The following is a 15,135-nucleotide window of genomic DNA, read 5'->3' as shown; positions in this document are numbered from 1 at the left end:
AGTTTTGCACCGTTCCCATTCAGTAATGACGATCGTACCGCAAATGGTCCGAGTATCCGGACCGTTGTTTCCAGTTGTCTCGCCGAAACAACATATGGAATTTGCAAATAGTATATCGAAAATAAAATATTAATAAAATTGGGTTGCAACACAAGGATTTCTTAGGAGGTCAGCCATCCTAATACTACTCTCGCCCAAGCATGCTTAACTTCGGAGTTCTGATGGGATCCGGTGAATTAGAGCTGGTATGATCGCACCCGTTTGCTTCTTGCTTGCATAAATCTTTATGCACTCATTATCTTGCTCCCCTCCATTAAAACTTTCAGATTTGAAAAAATGGTGTATGCAACTTTCCTCCCTTGGTAACCGTGCACAAGCTTCCACGTGAGCGGAGTTATTCCTTTCCAAATCTGTCGCAGCCCCGGATAGATGCAATACTATCGCGGGGCCCACAATGCACGACGAATGCCAAAAGCCCGGTTTTGCACCGTTCCCATTCAGAAATGACAGTCGTGTCGCAAATGGTCCGAGAATCCGGCGCGTTGTTTCCAGTTTTCTTGCCGAAACGACATATGGAATTTGCAAATAATAGATCAAAAATAAAATATTAATAAAATTGGGTTGCAACACGATGATATCCCAGGAGGTCACCCATCCTAATACTACTCTCGCCCAAGCTCAATTAACTTCGGAGTTCTGATGGGATCCGGTGCATTAGTGCTGGTATGATCGCAACCGTTTGCTATTTGCTCGCTTAAATCTTTATGCACTCACTATCTTGCTCCCCCCCAATAATTCTTTCAGACTTGAAAAAACGGTGTATGCAACTTTCCTTCCTTCGTAACCGTGCACAATTTTCCACGTGAGCGGAGCTATTCCTTTCCAGATCTGTCTCATCCCCGGATAGATGTAATACTATTGCGGGGCCCACAATGCACGATGAATGCCAAAAGCCCGGTTTTGCACCGTTCCCATTCAGTAGTGACGATAGTGCCGCAAATGGTCCGAGTATCCGACGGTTGTTTCCAGTTGTCTCGCGGAAACGACATAAGGAATTTGTAAATAGTATATCAAAAATAATTTATTAATAAAATTGGGTTGCAACACAAGGATTTCCCAGGAGGTCAGCCATCCTAATACTACTCTCGCCCAACCACTCTTAGATTCGGAGTTCTGATGGCATCCGGTGGATTAGTGCTGGTATGATCGCACCCGTTTGCTTCTTGCTCGCTTAAATCTTTATGCACTCACTATCTTGCTCCCCTCCATTAATTCTTTCAGACTTGAAAAAACGGTTTATCCAACTTTCCTCCCTTCGTAACCGTGCACTAGCTCCCACGTGAGCGGCGTTATTCCTTTAAAGATCTGCCGCAACCCCGGATAGATGCAATACTATCGCGGGGCCCACAATGCACAACGAATGCCAAAAGCCCGGTTTTGCACCATTCCCATTCAGTAATGACGATCGTGCCGGAAATGGTCCGAGTATCCGACGCGTTGTTTCCAGTTGTCTCGTCGAAACGACATATGGATTTGCAAATAGTATATCAAAAATAAAATATTAATAAAATTGGGTTGCAACACAAGGATTTCTGAGGAGGTCAGCCATCCTAATACTACTCTCGCCCAAGCATGCTTAACTTCGGAGTTCTGATGGGATCCGGTGAATTAGAGCTGGTATGATCGCACCCGTTTGCTTCTTGCTTGATTAAATCTTTATGCACTCATTATCTTGCTCCCCTCTATTAATACTTTCGGATTTGAAAAAATGGTGTATGCAACTTTCCTCCCTTGGTAACCGTGCACAAGCTTCCACGTGAGCGGAGTTATTCCTTTCCAAATCTGTCGCAGCCCCGGATAGATGCAATACTATCGCGGGGCCCACAATGCACGACGAATGCCAAAAGCCCGGTTTTGCACCGTTCCCATTCAGTAATGACAGTCGTGCCGCAAATGGTCCGAGAATCCGGCGCGTTGTTTCCAGTTTTCTCGCCGAAACGACATATGGAATTTGCAAATAATATATCAAAAATAAAATATTAATAAAATTGGGTTGCAACACGATGATTTCCCAGGAGGTCACCCATCCTAATACTACTCTCGCCCAAGCTCAATTAACTACGGAGTTCTGATGGGATCCGGTGCATTAGTGCTGGTATGATCGCAACCGTTTGCTATTTGCTCGCTTAAATCTTTTTGCACTCACTATCTTGCTCCCCCCCAATAATTCTTTCAGACTTGAAAAAATGGTGTATGCAACTTTCCTTCCTTCGTAACCGTGCACAATTTTCCACGTGAGCGGAGTTATTCCTTTCCAGATCTGTCGCAGCCCCGGATAGATGTAATACTATTGCGGGGCCCACAATGCACGATGAATGCCAAAAGCCCGGTTTTACACCGTTCCCATTCAGTAGTGACGATAGTGCCGCAAATGGTCCGAGTATCCGACGCGTTGTTTCCAGTTGTCTCGCGGAAACGACATAAGGAATTTGCAAATAGTATATCAAAAATTATTTATTAATAAAATTGGGTTGCAACACAAGGATTTCCCAGGAGGTCAGCCATCCTAATACTACTCTCGCCAAACCACTCTTAGATTCGGAGTTCTGATGGGATCCGGTGGAGTAGTGCTGGTATGATCGCACCCGTTTGCTTCTTGCTCGCTTAAATCTTTATGCACTCACTATCTTGCTCCCCTCCATTAATTCTTTCAGACGTGAAAAAACGGTTTATCCAACTTTCCTCCCTTCGTAACCGTGCACTAGCTCCCACGTGAGCGGCGTTATTCCTTTAAAGTTCTGCCGCAACCCCGGATAGATGCAATACTATCGCGGGGCCCACAATGCATAACGAATGCCAAAAGCCCGGTTTTGCACCGTTCCCATTCAGTAATGACGATCGTGCCGGAAATGGTCCGAGTATCCGACGCGTTGTTTCCAGTTGTCTCGCCGAAACGACATTTGGAATTTGCAAATAGTATATCAAAGATAAAATATTAATAAAATTGGGGTGCAACACGAGGACTTCCCAGGAGGTCACCAATCCTAATACTACTCTCTTCCATGCACGCTTAACTTCGGAGTTCTTATGGGATCCGGTGCATTAGTGCTGGTATGATCGCACCCGTCTGCTTCTTGCTCGCTTAAATCTTTATGCTCTCATTATCTTGTTCCCCTCCAATAATTCTTTCAGACTTGAAAAAATGGTGTATGCAACTTTCCTCCCTTGGTAACTGTGCACAAGCTCCCACGCGAGAGGAGTTATTCCTTTCCAGATCTGCCGCATCCCCGGATAGATGCAATACTATCGCGGGGACCACAATGCACGACGAATGCCAAAAGCCCAGTTTTGCACCGTTCCCATTCAGTAATGACGATCGTACCGCAAATGGTCCGAGTATCCGGACCGTTGTTTCCAGTTGTCTCGCCGAAACAACATATGGAATTTGCAAATAGTATATCAAAAATAAAATATTAATAAAATTGGGTTGCAACACAAGGATTTCTTAGGAGGTCAGCCATCCTAATACTACTCTCGCCCAAGCATGCTTAACTTCGGAGTTCTGATGGGATCCGGTGAATTAGAGCTGGTATGATCGCACCCGTTTGCTTCTTGCTTGCATAAATCGTTATGCACTCATTATCTTGCTCCCCTCCATTAATACTTTCAGATTGGAAAAAATGGTGTATGCAACTTTCCTCCCTTGGTAACCGTGCACAAGCTTCCACGTGAGCGGAGTTATTCCTTTCCAAATCTGTCGCAGCCCCGGATAGATGCAATACTATCGCGGGGCCCACAATGCACGACCAATGCCAAAAGCACGGTTTTGCACCGTTCCCATTCAGAAATGACAGTCGTGCTGCAAATGGTCCGAGAATCCGGCGCGTTGTTTCCAGTTTTCTCGCCGAAACGACTTATGGAATTTGCAAATAATAGATCAAAAATAAAATATTAATAAAATTGGGTTGCAACACGATGATTTCCCAAGAGGTCACCCATCCTAATACTACTCTCGCCCAAGCTCAATTAACTTCGGAGTTCTGATGGGATCCGGTGCATTAGTGCTGGTATGATCGCAACCGTTTGCTTCTTGCTTGCGTAAATCTTTATGCACTCATTATCTTGCTCCCCTCCAATAATACTTTCGGATTTGAAAAAACGGTGTATGCAACTTTCCTCCCTTGGTAACCGTGCACAAGCTTCCACGTGAGCGGAGTTATTCCTTTCCAAATCTGTCGCAGCCCCGGATAGATGCAATACTATTGCGGGGCCCACAATGCACGACGAATGCCAAAAGCCCGGTTTTGCACCGTTCGCATTCAGTAGTGACGGTCGTGCCGCAAATGGTCCGAGTATCCGGCGCGTTGTTTCCAGTTTTCTCGCCGAAACGACATATGGAATTTGCAAATAGTATATCAAAAATAAAATATTAATAAAATTGGGTTGCAACACGATGATTTCCCAGGAGGTCAGTCATCCTAATACTACTCTCGCCCACGCATGCTTAGCTTCGGAGTTCTGATGGGATCCGGTGAATTAGAGCTGGTATGATCGCACCCGTTTGCTTCTTGCTTGATTAAATCTTTATGCACTCATTATCTTGCTCCCCTCTATTAATACTTTCGGATTTGAAAAAATGGTGTATGCAACTTTCCTCCCTTGGTAACCGTGCACAAGCTTCCACGTGAGCGGAGTTATTCCTTTCCAAATCTGTCGCAGCCCCGGATAGATGCAATACTATCGCGGGGCCCACAATGCACGACGAATGCCAAAAGCCCGGTTTTGCACCGTTCCCATTCAGTAATGACAGTCGTGCCGCAAATGGTCCGAGAATCCGGCGCGTTGTTTCCAGTTTTCTCGTCGAAACGACATATGGAATTTGCAAATAATATATCAAAAATAAAATATTAATAAAATTGGGTTGCAACACGATGATTTCCCAGGAGGTCACCCATCCTAATACTACTCTCGCCCAAGCTCAATTAACTTCGGAGTTCTGATGGGATCCGGTGCATTAGTGCTGGTATGATCGCAACCGTTTGCTTCTTGCTTGAGTAAATCTTTATGCACTCATTATCTTGCTCCCCTCCATTAATACTTTCGGATTTGAAAAAACGGTGTATGCAACTTTCCTCCCTTGGTAACCGTGCACAAGCTTCCACGTGAGCGGAGTTATTCCTTTCCAAATCTGTCGCAGCCCCGGATAGATGCAATACTATCGCGGGGCCCACAATGCACGACGAATGCCAAAAGCCCGGTTTTGCACCGTTCGCATTCAGTAATGACAGTCGTGCCGCAAATGGTCCGAGAATCCGGCGCGTTGTTTCCAGTTTTCTCGCCGAAACGACATATGGAATTTGCAAATAATATATCAAAAATAAAATATTAATAAAATTGGGTTGCAACACGATGATTTCCCAGGAGGTCACTCATCCTAATACTACTCTCGCCCACGCTTGCTTAACTTCGGAGTTCTGATGGGATCCGGTGAATTAGAGCTGGTATGATCGCACCCGTTTGCTTCTTGCTTGATTAAATCTTTATGCACTCATTATCTTGCTCCCCTCTATTAATACTTTCGGATTTGAAAAAATGGTGTATGCAACTTTCCTCCCTTGGTAACCGTGCACAAGCTTCCACGTGAGCGGAGTTATTCCTTTCCAAATCTGTCGCAGCCCCGGATAGATGCAATACTATCGCGGGGCCCACAATGCACGACGAATGCCAAAAGCCCGGTTTTGCACCGTTCCCATTCAGTAATGACAGTCGTGCCGCAAATGGTCCGAGAATCCGGCGCGTTGTTTCCAGTTTTGTCGCCGAAACGACATATGGAATTTGCAAATAATATATCAAAAATAAAATATTAATAAAATTGGGTTAAAACACGATGGGATCCGCTGCATTAGTGCTGGTATGATCGCAACCGTTTGCTATTTGCTCGCTTAAATCTTTATGCACTCACTATCTTGCTCCCCCCCAATAATTCTTTCAGACTTGAAAAAACGGTGTATGCAACTTTCCTTCCTTCGTAACCGTGCACAATTTTCCACGTGAGCGGAGTTATTCCTTTCCAGATCTGTCGCAGCCCCGGATAGATGCAATACTATTGCGGGGCCCACAATGCACGATGAGTGCCAAAAGCCCGGTTTTGCACCGTTCCCATTCAGTAGTGACGATCGTGCCGCAAATGGTCCGAGTATCCGACGCGTTGTTTCCAGTTGTCTCGCGGAAACGACATATGGAATTTGCAAATAGTATATCAAAAATAATTTATTAATAAAATTGGGTTGCAACATAAGGATTTCCCAGGAGGTCAGCCATCCTAATACTACTCTCGCCAAACCACTCTTAGATTCGGAGTTCTGATGGGATCCGGTGGATTAGTGCTGGTATGATCGCACCCGTTTGCTTCTTGCTCGCTTAAATCTTTATGCACTCATTATCTTGCTCCCCTCCATTAATTCTTTCAGACTTGAAAAAACGGTTTATCCAACTTTCCTCCCTTCGTAACCGTGCACTAGCTCCCACGTGAGCGGCGTTATTCCTTTAAAGATCTGCCGCGACCCCGGATAGATGCAATACTATCGCGGGTCCCACAATGCACGACGAATGCCAAAAGCCCGGTTTTGCACCGTTCCCATTCAGTAATGACGATCGTGCCGGAAATGGTTCGAGTATCCGACGCGTTGTTTCCAGTTGTCTCGCCGAAACGACATTTGGAATTTGCAAATAGTATATCAAAGATAAAATATTAATAAAATTGGGGTGCAAAACGAGGACTTCCCAGGAGGTCACCAATCCTAATACTACTCTCGTCCATGCACGCTTAACTTCGGAGTTCTTATGGGATCCGGTGCATTAGTGCTGGTATGATCGCACCCGTCTGCTTCTTGCTCGCTTAAATCTTTATGCTCTCATTATCTTGTTCCCCTCCAATAATTCTTTCAGACTTGAAAAAATGGTGTATGCATCTTTCTTCCCTTGGTAACTGTGCACAAGCTCCCACGTGAGAGGAGTTATTCCTTTCCAGATCTGCCGCATCCCCGGATAGATGCAATACTATCGCGGGGACCACAATGCACGACGAATGCCAAAAGCCCGGTTTTGCACCGTTCCCATTCAGTAATGACGATCGTACCGCAAATGGTCCGAGTATCCGGACCGTTGTTTCCAGTTGTCTCGCCGAAACGACATATGGATTTGCAAATAGTATATCAAAAATAAAATATTAATAAAATTGGGTTGCAACACAAGGATTTCTTAGGAGGTCAGCCATCCTAATACTACTCTCGCCCAAGCATGCTTAACTTCGGAGTTCTGATGGGATCCGGTGAATTAGAGATGGTATGATCGCACCCGTTTGCTTCTTGCTTGCTTAAATCTTTATGCACTCATTATCTTGCTCCCCTCCATTAATACTTTCAGATTGGAAAAAATGGTGTATGCAACTTTCCTCCCTTGGTAACCGTGCACAAGCTTCCACGTGAGCGGAGTTATTCCTTTCCAAATCTGTCGCAGCACCGGATAGATGCAATACTATCGCGGGGCCCACAATGCACGACGAATGCCAAAAGCCCGGTTTTGCACCGTTCGCATTCAGTAATGACAGTCGTGTCGCAAATGGTCCGAGAATCCGGCGCGTTGTTTCCAGTTTTCTCGCCGAAACGACATATGGAATTTGCAAATAATAGATCAAAAATAAAATATTAATAAAATTGGGTTGCAACACGATGATTTCCCAGGAGGTCACCCATCCTAAGACTACTCTCGCCCAAGCTCAATTAACTTCGGAGTTCTGATGGGATCCGGTGCATTAGTGCTGGTATGATCGCAACCGTTTGCTATTTGCTCGCTTAAATCTTTATGCACTCACTATCTTGCTCCCCCCCAATTATTCTTTCAGACTTGAAAAAACGGTGTATGCAACTTTCCTTCCTTCGTAACCGTGCACAATTTTCCACGTGAGCGGAGTTATTCCTTTCCAGATCTGTCGCAGCCCCGGATAGATGTAATACTATCGCGGGGCCCACAATGCACGACGAATGCCAAAAGCCCGGTTTTGCACCGTTCCCATTCAGTAGTGACGATCGTGCCGCAAATGGTCCGAGTATCCGGCACGTTGTTTCCAGTTGTCTCGCGGAAACGACATATGGAATTTGCAAATAGTATATCAAAAATAATTTATTAATAAAATTGGGTTGCAACACAATGATTTCCCAGGAGGTCAGCCATCCTAATACTACTCTCGCCCAACCACTCTTAGATTCGGAGTTCTGATGGGATCCGGTGGATTAGTGCTGGTATGATCGCACCCGTTTGCTTCTTGCTCGCTTAAATCTTTATGCACTCACTATCTTGCTCCCCTCCATTAATTCTTTCAGACTTGAAAAAACGGTTTATCCAACTTTCCTCCCTTCGTAACCGTGCACTAGCTCCCACGTGAGCGGCGTTATTCCTTTAAAGATCTGCCGCAACGCCGGATAGATGCAATACTATCGCGGGGCCCACAATGCACAACGAATGCCAAAAGCCCGGTTTTGCACCGTTCCCATTCAGTAATGACGATCGTGCCGGAAATGGTCCGAGTATCTGACGCGTTGTTTCCAGTTGTCTCGTCGAAACGACATTTGGAATTTGCAAATAGTATATCAAAGATAAAATATTAATAAAATTGCGGTGCAACACGAGGACTTCCGAGGAGGTCACCAATCGTAATACTACTCTCGCCCATGCACGCTTAACTTCGGAGTTCTTATGGGATCCGGTGCATTAGTGCTGGTATGATCGCACCCGTCTGCTTCTTGCTTGCTTAAATCTTTATGCTCTCATTATCTTGTTCCCCTCCAATAATTCTTTCGGACTTGAAAAAATGGTGTATGCAACTTTCCTCCCTTGGTAACTGTGCACAAGCTACCACGTGAGAGGAGTTATTCCTTTCCAGATCTGTCGCATCCCCGGATAGATGCAATACTATCACGGGGCCCACAATGCACGACGAATGCCAAAAGCCCGGTTTTGCACCGTTCCCATTCAGTATTGACGATCGTACCGCAAATGGTCCGAGTTTCCGGACCGTTGTTTCCAGTTGTCTCGCCGAAACGACATATGGAATTTGCAAATAGTATATCAAAAATAAAATATTAATAAAATTGGGTTGCAACACAGGGATTTTTTAGGAGGTCAGCCATCCTAATACTACTCTCGCCCAAGCATGCTTAACTTCGGAGTTCTGATGGGATCCGGTGAATTAGAGCTGGTATGATCGCACCCGTTTGCTTCTTGCTTGCTTAAATCTTTTTGCACTCATTATCTTGCTCCCCTCCATTAATTCTTTTAGACCTGAAAAAACGGTGTATGCAACTTTCCTCCCTTGGTAACCGTGCATAAGCTTCCACGTGAGCGGAGTTATTCCTTTCCAAATTTGTCGCAGCCCCGGATATTTGCAATACTATCGCGGGGCCCACAATGCACGACGAATGCCAAAAGCCCGGTTTTGCACCGTTCCCATTCAGTAGTGACAGTCGTGCCGCAAATGGTCCGAGAATCCGGCGCGTTGTTTCCAGTTTTCTCGCGGAAACGACATATGGAATTTGCAAATAGTATATGAAAAATAAAATATTAATAAAATTGGGTTGAAACACGATGATTTCCCAGGAGGTCAGCCATCCTAATACTACTCTCGCCCAACCACTCTTAGATTCGGAGTTCTGATGGGATCCGGTGGATTAGTGCTGGTATGATCGCACCCGTTTGCTTCTTGCTCGCTTAAATCTTTATGCACTCACTATCTTGCTCCCCTCCATTAATTCTTTCAGACTTGAAAAAACGGTTTATCCAACTTTCCTCCCTTCGTAACCGTGCACAAGCTCCCACGTGAGCGGCGTTATTCCTTTAAAGATCTGCCGCGACCCCGGATAGATGCAATACTATCGCGGGGCCCACAATGCACAACGAATGCCAAAAGCCCGGTTTTGCACCGTTCCCATTCAGTAATGACGATCGTGCCGGAAATGGTTCGAGTATCCGACGCGTTGTTTCCAGTTGTCTCGCCGAAACGACATTTTGAATTTGCAAATAGTATATCAAAGATAAAATATTAATAAAATTGGGGTGCAACACGAGGACTTCCCAGGAGGTCACCAATCCTAATACTACTCTCGCCCATGCACGCTTAACTTCGGAGTTCTTATGGGATCCGGTGCATTAGTGCTGGTATGATCGCACCCGTCTGCTTCTTGCTCGCTTAAATCTTTATGCTCTCATTATCTTGTTCCCCTCCAATAATTCTTTCAGACATGAAAAAATGGTGTATGCAACTTTCCTCCCTTGGTAACTGTGCACAAGCTCCCACGTGAGAGGAGTTATTCCTTTCCAGATCTGCCGCATCCCCGGATAGATGCAATACTATCGCAGGGACCACAATGCACGACGAATGCCAAAAGCCCGGTTTTGCACCGTTCCCATTCAGTAATGACGATCGTACCGCAAATGGTCCGAGTATCCAGACCGTTGTTTCCAGTTGTCTCGCCGAAACGACATATGGATTTGCAAATAGTATATCAAAAATAAAATATTAATAAAATTGGGTTGTAACACAAGGATTTCTTAGGAGGTCAGCCATCCTAATACTACTCTTGCCCAAGCAAGCTTAACTTCGGAGTTCTGATGGGATCCGGTGAATTAGAGCTGGTATGATCGCACCCGTTTGCTTCTTGCTTGCTTAAATCGTTATGCACTCATTATCTTGCTCCCCTCCATTAATACTTTCAGATTGGAAAAAATGGTGTATGCAACTTTCCTCCCTTGGTAACCGTGCACAAACTTCCACGTGAGCGGAGTTATTCCTTTCCAAATCTGTCGCAGCCCCGGATAGATGCAATACTATCGCGGGGCCCACAATGCACGACGAATGCCAAAAGCACGGTTTTGCACCGTTCCCATTCAGTAATGACAGTCGTGCTGCAAATGGTCCGAGAATCCGGCGCGTTGTTTCCAGTTTTCTCGCCGAAACGACTTATGGAATTTGCAAATAATATATCAAAAATAAAATATTAATAAAATTGGGTTGCAACATGATGATTTCCCAGGAGGTCACCCATCCTAATACTACTCTCGCCCAAGCTCAATTAACTTCGGAGTTCTGATGGGATCCGGTGCATTAGTGCTGGTATGATCGCAACCGTTTGCTATTTGCTCGCTTAAATCTTTATGCACTCACTATCTTGCTCACCCCCAATAATTCTTTCAGACTTGAAAAAACGGTGTATGCAACTTTCCTTCCTTCGTAACCGTGCACAATTTTCCACGTGAGCGGAGTTATTCCTTTCCAGATCTGTCGCAGCCCCGGATAGATGCAATACTATCGTGGGGCCCACAATGCACGACGAATGCCAAAAGCCCGGTTTTGCACCGTTCCCATTCAGTAGTGACGATCGTGCCGCAAATGGTCCGAGTATCCGGCACGTTGTTTCCAGTTGTCTCGCGGAAACGACATATGGAATTTGCAAATAGTATATCAAAAATAATTTATTAATAAAATTGGGTTGCAACACAAGGATTTCCCAGGAGGTCAGCCATCCTAATACTACTCTCGCCCAACCACTCTTAGATTCGGAGTTCTGATGGGATCCGGTGGATTAGTGCTGGTATGATCGCACCCGTTTGCTTCTTGCTCGCTTAAATCTTTATGCACTCACTATCTTGCTCCCCTCCATTAATTCTTTCAGACTTGAAAAAACGGTTTATCCAACTTTCCTCCCTTCGTAACCGTGCACTAGCTCCCACGTGAGCGGCGTTATTCCTATAAAGATCTGCCGCGACCCCGGATAGATGCAATACTATCGCGGGGCCCACAATGCACAATGAATGCCAAAAGCCCGGTTTTGCACCGTTCCCATTCAGTAATGACGATCGTGCCGGAAATGGTCCGAGTATCCGACGCGTTGTTTCCAGTTGTCTCGTCGAAACTACATTTGGAATTTGCAAATTGTATATCAAAGATAAAATATTAATAAAATTGGGGTGCAACACGAGGACTTCCCAGGAGGTCACCAATCCTAATACTTCTCTCGCCCATGCACGCTTAACTTCGGAGTTCTTATGGGATCCGGTGCATTAGTGCTGGTATGATCGCACCCGTCTGCTTCTTGCTCGCTTAAATCTTTATGCTCTCATTATCTTGTTCCCCTCCAATAATTCTTTCAGACATGAAAAAATGGTGTATGCAACTTTCCTCCCTTGGTAACTGTGCACAAGCTCCCACGTGAGAGGAGTTATTCCTTTCCAGATCTGCCGCATCACCGGATAGATGCAATACTATCGCGGGGACCACAATGCACGACGAATGCCAAAAGCCCGGTTTTGCACCGTTCGCATTCAGTAATGACGGTCGTACCGCAAATGGTCCGAGTATCCGGACCGTTGTTTCCAGTTGTCTCGCCGAAACAACATATGGAATTTGCAAATAGTATATCAAAAATAAAATATTAATAAAATTGGGTTGCAACACAAGGATTTCTTAGGAGGTCAGCCATCCTAATACTACTCTCGCCCAAGCATGCTTAACTTCGGAGTTCTGATGGGATCCGGTGAATTAGAGCTGGTATGATCGCACCCGTTTGCTTCTTGCTTGCTTAAATCTTTATGCACTCATTATCTTGCTCCCCTCCATTAATTCTTTCAGATTTGAAAAAATGGTGTATGCAACTTTCCTCCCTTGGTAACCGTGCACAGGCTTCCACGTGAGCGGAGTTATTCCTTTCCAAATCTGTCGCAGCCCCGGATAGATGCAATACTATCGCGGGGCCCACAATGCACGACGAATGCCAAAAGCCCGGTTTTGCACCGTTCCCATTCAGTAATGACAGTCGTGCCGCAAATGGTCCGAGAATCCGGCGCGTTGTTTCCAGTTTTGTCGGCGAAACGACATATGGAATTTGCAAATAATATATCAAAAATAAAATATTAATAAAATTGGGTTGCAACACGATGATTTCCAAGGAGGTCACCCATCCTAATACTACTCTCGCCCAAGCTCAATTAACTTCGGAGTTCTGATGGGATCCGGTGCATTAGTGCTGGTATGATCGCAACCGTTTGCTATTTGCTCGCTTAAATCTTTATGCACTCACTATCTTGCTCCCCCCCAATAATTCTTTCAGACTTGAAAAAACGGTGTATGCAACTTTCCTTCCTTCGTAACCGTGCACAATTTTCCACGTGAGCGGAGTTATTCCTTTCCAGATCTGTCGCAGCCCCGGATAGATGCAATACTATCACGGGGCCCACAATGCACGACGAATTCCAAAAGCCCGGTTTTGCACCGTTCCCATTCAGTAGTGACGATCGTGCCGCAAATGGTCCGAGTATCCGGCGCGTTGTTTCCAGTTGTCTCGCGGAAACGACATATGGAATTTGCAAATAGTATATCAAAAATAAATTGTTAATAAAATTGGGTTGCAACATAAGGATTTCCCAGGAGGTCAGCCATCCTAATACTACTCTCGCCCAACCACTCTTAGATTCGGAGTTCTGATGGGATCCGGTGGATTAGTGCTGGTATGATCGCACCCGTTTGCTTCTTGCTCGCTTAAATCTTTATGCACTCACTATCTTGCTCCCCTCCATTAATTCTTTCAGACTTGAAAAAACGGTTTATTCAACTTTCCTCCCTTCGTAACCGTGCACTAGCTCCCACGGGAGCGGCGTTATTCCTTTAAAGACCTGCCGCGACCCCGGATAGATGCAATACTATCGCGGGTCCCACAATGCACAACGAATGCCAAAAGCCCGGTTTTGCACCGTTCCCATTCAGTAATGACGATCGTGCCGGAAATGGTCCGAGTATCCGACGCGTTGTTTCCAGTTGTCTCGCCGAAACGACATTTGGAATTTGCAAATAGTATATCAAAGATAAAATATTAATAAAATTGGGGTGCAACACGAGGACTTCCCAGGAGGTCACCAATCCTAATACTACTCTCGCCCATGCACGCTTAACTTCAGAGTTCTTATGGGATCCGGTGCATTAGTGCTGGTATGATCGCACCCGTCTGCTTCTTGCTCGCTTAAATCTTTATGCTCTCATTATCTTGTTCCCCTCCAATAATTCTTTCAGACATGAAAAAATGGTGTATGCAACTTTCCTCCCTTGGTAACTGTGCACAAGCTCCCACGTGAGAGGAGTTATTCCTTTCCAGATCTGCCGCATCCCCGGATAGATGCAATACTATCGCGGGGACCACAATGCACGACGAATGCCAAAAGCCCGGTTTTGCACCGTTCCCATTCAGTAATGACGATCGTACCGCAAATGATCCGAGTATCCAGACCGTTGTTTCCAGTTGTCTCGCCGAAACGACATATGGATTTGCAAATAGTATATCAAAAATAAAATATTAATAAAATTGGGTTGCAACACAAGGATTTCTTAGGAGGTCAGCCATCCTAATACTACTCTCGCCCAAGCATGCTTAACTTCGGAGTTCTGATGGGATCCGGTGAATTAGAGCTGGTATGATCGCACCCGTTTGCTTCTTGCTTGCTTAAATCTTTATGCACTCATTATCTTGCTCCCCTCCATTAATACTTTCAGATTTGAAAAAATGGTGTATGCAACTTTCCTCCCTTGGTAACCGTGCACAAGCTTCCACGTGAGCGGAGTTATTCGTTTCCAAATCTGTCACAGCCCCGGATAGATGCAATACTATCTTGGGGCCCACAATGCACGACGAATGCCAAAAGCCCGGTTTTGCACCGTTCCCATTCAGTAATGACGATCGTACCGCAAATGATCCGAGTATCCGGACCGTTGTTTCCAGTTGTCTCGCCGAAACGACATATGGATTTGCAAATAGTATATCAAAAATAAAATATTAATAAAATTGGGTTGCAACACAAGGATTTCTTAGGAGGTCTGCCATCCTAATACTACTCTCGCCCAAGCTTGCTTAACTTCGGATTTCTGATGGGATCCGGTGAATTAGAGCTGGTATGATCGCACCCGTTTGCTTCTTGCTTGCTTAAATCTTTATGCACTCATTATCTTGCTCCCCTCCATTAATACTTTCAGATTTGAAAAAATGGTGTATGCAACTTTCCTCCCTTGGTAACCGTGCACAAGCTTCCACGTGAGCG

At 45.2% G+C, this 15,135-nt stretch overlaps 5 non-coding genes and 26 pseudogenes across 5 annotated transcripts; all 31 read right to left on the bottom strand.

The window, feature by feature from the left end:
* Positions 1-140: 140 nt before the first annotated feature.
* On the bottom strand, positions 141-259 carry LOC148856237 (5S ribosomal RNA; annotated as a pseudogene).
* A 359-nt stretch (positions 260-618) lies between these two features.
* On the bottom strand, positions 619-737 carry LOC148856236 (5S ribosomal RNA; annotated as a pseudogene).
* Positions 738-1,095: 358 nt separating this feature from the next.
* Positions 1,096-1,214, bottom strand: LOC148856235 (5S ribosomal RNA; annotated as a pseudogene).
* A 358-nt stretch (positions 1,215-1,572) lies between these two features.
* On the bottom strand, positions 1,573-1,691 carry LOC148856234 (5S ribosomal RNA; annotated as a pseudogene).
* Positions 1,692-2,050: 359 nt separating this feature from the next.
* On the bottom strand, positions 2,051-2,169 carry LOC148856233 (5S ribosomal RNA). The gene has a single exon (XR_016097923.1). It is a non-coding gene; the product is annotated as a 5S ribosomal RNA (ribosomal RNA).
* A 359-nt stretch (positions 2,170-2,528) lies between these two features.
* Positions 2,529-2,647, bottom strand: LOC148856232 (5S ribosomal RNA; annotated as a pseudogene).
* Positions 2,648-3,006: 359 nt separating this feature from the next.
* LOC148856231 (5S ribosomal RNA) lies at positions 3,007-3,125 on the bottom strand (annotated as a pseudogene).
* A 359-nt stretch (positions 3,126-3,484) lies between these two features.
* Positions 3,485-3,603, bottom strand: LOC148856230 (5S ribosomal RNA; annotated as a pseudogene).
* Positions 3,604-3,962: 359 nt separating this feature from the next.
* LOC148856229 (5S ribosomal RNA) lies at positions 3,963-4,081 on the bottom strand. The gene has a single exon (XR_016097742.1). It is a non-coding gene; the product is annotated as a 5S ribosomal RNA (ribosomal RNA).
* Positions 4,082-4,440: 359 nt separating this feature from the next.
* On the bottom strand, positions 4,441-4,559 carry LOC148856228 (5S ribosomal RNA; annotated as a pseudogene).
* Positions 4,560-4,918: 359 nt separating this feature from the next.
* Positions 4,919-5,037, bottom strand: LOC148856227 (5S ribosomal RNA). Its single transcript, XR_016097689.1, has one exon. It is a non-coding gene; the product is annotated as a 5S ribosomal RNA (ribosomal RNA).
* A 359-nt stretch (positions 5,038-5,396) lies between these two features.
* Positions 5,397-5,515, bottom strand: LOC148856226 (5S ribosomal RNA; annotated as a pseudogene).
* Positions 5,516-6,284: 769 nt separating this feature from the next.
* On the bottom strand, positions 6,285-6,403 carry LOC148856225 (5S ribosomal RNA; annotated as a pseudogene).
* A 359-nt stretch (positions 6,404-6,762) lies between these two features.
* LOC148856224 (5S ribosomal RNA) lies at positions 6,763-6,881 on the bottom strand (annotated as a pseudogene).
* A 358-nt stretch (positions 6,882-7,239) lies between these two features.
* On the bottom strand, positions 7,240-7,358 carry LOC148856223 (5S ribosomal RNA; annotated as a pseudogene).
* Positions 7,359-7,717: 359 nt separating this feature from the next.
* LOC148856222 (5S ribosomal RNA) lies at positions 7,718-7,836 on the bottom strand (annotated as a pseudogene).
* A 359-nt stretch (positions 7,837-8,195) lies between these two features.
* On the bottom strand, positions 8,196-8,314 carry LOC148856221 (5S ribosomal RNA; annotated as a pseudogene).
* Positions 8,315-8,673: 359 nt separating this feature from the next.
* Positions 8,674-8,792, bottom strand: LOC148856220 (5S ribosomal RNA; annotated as a pseudogene).
* A 359-nt stretch (positions 8,793-9,151) lies between these two features.
* LOC148856219 (5S ribosomal RNA) lies at positions 9,152-9,270 on the bottom strand (annotated as a pseudogene).
* Positions 9,271-9,629: 359 nt separating this feature from the next.
* On the bottom strand, positions 9,630-9,748 carry LOC148856218 (5S ribosomal RNA; annotated as a pseudogene).
* A 359-nt stretch (positions 9,749-10,107) lies between these two features.
* Positions 10,108-10,226, bottom strand: LOC148856217 (5S ribosomal RNA). The gene has a single exon (XR_016097850.1). It is a non-coding gene; the product is annotated as a 5S ribosomal RNA (ribosomal RNA).
* A 358-nt stretch (positions 10,227-10,584) lies between these two features.
* Positions 10,585-10,703, bottom strand: LOC148856216 (5S ribosomal RNA; annotated as a pseudogene).
* Positions 10,704-11,062: 359 nt separating this feature from the next.
* On the bottom strand, positions 11,063-11,181 carry LOC148856215 (5S ribosomal RNA; annotated as a pseudogene).
* A 359-nt stretch (positions 11,182-11,540) lies between these two features.
* Positions 11,541-11,659, bottom strand: LOC148856214 (5S ribosomal RNA; annotated as a pseudogene).
* Positions 11,660-12,018: 359 nt separating this feature from the next.
* LOC148856213 (5S ribosomal RNA) lies at positions 12,019-12,137 on the bottom strand. The gene has a single exon (XR_016097936.1). It is a non-coding gene; the product is annotated as a 5S ribosomal RNA (ribosomal RNA).
* A 359-nt stretch (positions 12,138-12,496) lies between these two features.
* On the bottom strand, positions 12,497-12,615 carry LOC148856212 (5S ribosomal RNA; annotated as a pseudogene).
* A 359-nt stretch (positions 12,616-12,974) lies between these two features.
* Positions 12,975-13,093, bottom strand: LOC148856211 (5S ribosomal RNA; annotated as a pseudogene).
* A 359-nt stretch (positions 13,094-13,452) lies between these two features.
* LOC148856210 (5S ribosomal RNA) lies at positions 13,453-13,571 on the bottom strand (annotated as a pseudogene).
* A 359-nt stretch (positions 13,572-13,930) lies between these two features.
* Positions 13,931-14,049, bottom strand: LOC148856209 (5S ribosomal RNA; annotated as a pseudogene).
* A 358-nt stretch (positions 14,050-14,407) lies between these two features.
* Positions 14,408-14,526, bottom strand: LOC148856208 (5S ribosomal RNA; annotated as a pseudogene).
* Positions 14,527-14,884: 358 nt separating this feature from the next.
* LOC148856207 (5S ribosomal RNA) lies at positions 14,885-15,003 on the bottom strand (annotated as a pseudogene).
* Positions 15,004-15,135: the final 132 nt, after the last annotated feature.

This window comes from Nelumbo lutea, chromosome 4, assembly GCF_056320005.1.
Source record: "Nelumbo lutea isolate HS-2025 chromosome 4, American lotus-T2T, whole genome shotgun sequence".
Lineage (NCBI taxonomy): Eukaryota > Viridiplantae > Streptophyta > Magnoliopsida > Proteales > Nelumbonaceae > Nelumbo > Nelumbo lutea.
This window is presented reverse-complemented; position numbering and strand designations above follow the sequence as displayed.